Here is a 1425-nt window from a genome sequence, read left to right on the forward strand (position 1 = left end):
GGCTGGCTCGGAGCAGAGCCTTGGGGTGCACTGCGGTGACGAGCAACGGGGAAAGTTTTCGGATCGATCCCCGCCGGAAATAATTTGGGTTGAAAGGCCTTCTTTTTAAGAGATTTGAGTTCGGGGAAGGGGAGAGAAAAAAGCGGAGACTAAAAAAAAAAAAAAGAAAAAATGAGGGGGCACCCGGATTTGAACCGGGGACCTCTTGATCTGCAGTCAAATGCTCTGCCACTGAGCTATACCCCCACTTGCTTAAATTTTTACCACCGTGGATCCTGTACTGTGGTCCACGCATGCACCCCACGCGCGTGATGCATCCTTTTTTTATTTACGCGGGGACTGCCTACGTCTAATTTCAGTTACAGTTGTAATAGTTCATCTGCCCGGTCCTCTGAGCGCCCTGCGTAGAGCTGAGCAAGCTCCCCGACGCATGAAAGCCAATAACAGGAAGTACACATTTAAGATCATAACTGCAGAAAGCAAGGAAGCATCCTGTCATTTCACGGCTAAAAAAGCAGCTGCTGACAGCAAATGTATGGTTCGCAGCTAATGAGAGACAAGTACTGGGGGATTCTCAGGTGTGGCAACGTAAATGTATTGCAACGCGGCGCTGCCCGGCGTGTCCCTGCAAATGGGGTCCCGGGACGTCAGCTCGCACCCCTGCAAAGTCACCTCAAAGTGAGGAAAAGCGCAGGCCAGGCTGCAGGGTCGATCCAATCGAGAGGCCGCGGACGGATGCTTCAGACACCAGACAGGATGCAGCTCATGAAAACAAAAGCAAAAAGTGAAAGAAAAACTGCAGCTGGAGCCGGGCCTCGGCAGAGCCATGCCCTCGGGGGAAGTAGCGGCAACTGGCGTGAGGCTGAGCCGTGGTGTGCGGAAGCATGCCCTCCTAAAGCGTCTGGGTGATGAAGAACCTCCCTCACCCAGCAGCATCTCCTGGGCCAAGAGAGGAAAAACCACCCACGGCATCCCAAAGAGCTAGATAAGCAGAAAAGCTCATCTTATTTTATGCTGCAGTGGGCCAGGAAAAGGTGGGAGGCTGGTTCAGGGGGCTGGGAAGCACTGGGCGAGGTATTCAGAAAGGGAAGGAGTAGGCGCCTTTGTGAGAGGACCAGATAAGCTGCTTCTAAAACGAAGGCAGCCAATTTTAAGCCGCATCCTGAAATGAATAAGGGGGAAGAGAACGGCGCGCAGCCTCGTTTGATGTGGGTGTGCTTTATTAAAGCTTGCCTACAAATAGCGATTGCTGAGGCTCGTTCTTTTGTAACAGGCTCCGGGGAAGGGAGGATGATGGGGGAATTAAGGTGTCATTATCTCCTGATAGAAATTGAATTAAAGTTTTTAAGCGCAGGCCCAGAGGTGAGGGTGCTCCCTCTTGCCCCCGCGAGTCTCCAACCTGCTTTTGTGGATCATTTCCCCTTA

At 52.2% G+C, this 1425-nt stretch overlaps 1 non-coding gene across 1 annotated transcript; it reads right to left on the minus strand.

Moving 5' to 3' along the window:
- Positions 1 to 174: 174 nt before the first annotated feature.
- On the minus strand, positions 175 to 246 carry TRNAC-GCA. Its single transcript has one exon. It is a non-coding gene; the product is annotated as a tRNA-Cys (tRNA).
- Between the last annotated feature and the right edge of the window lie 1179 nt (positions 247 to 1425).

The sequence above is a fragment of the Phaethon lepturus genome, unplaced genomic scaffold (assembly GCF_000687285.1).
Source record: "Phaethon lepturus isolate BGI_N335 unplaced genomic scaffold, ASM68728v1 Scaffold42380, whole genome shotgun sequence".
NCBI lineage: Eukaryota > Metazoa > Chordata > Aves > Phaethontiformes > Phaethontidae > Phaethon > Phaethon lepturus.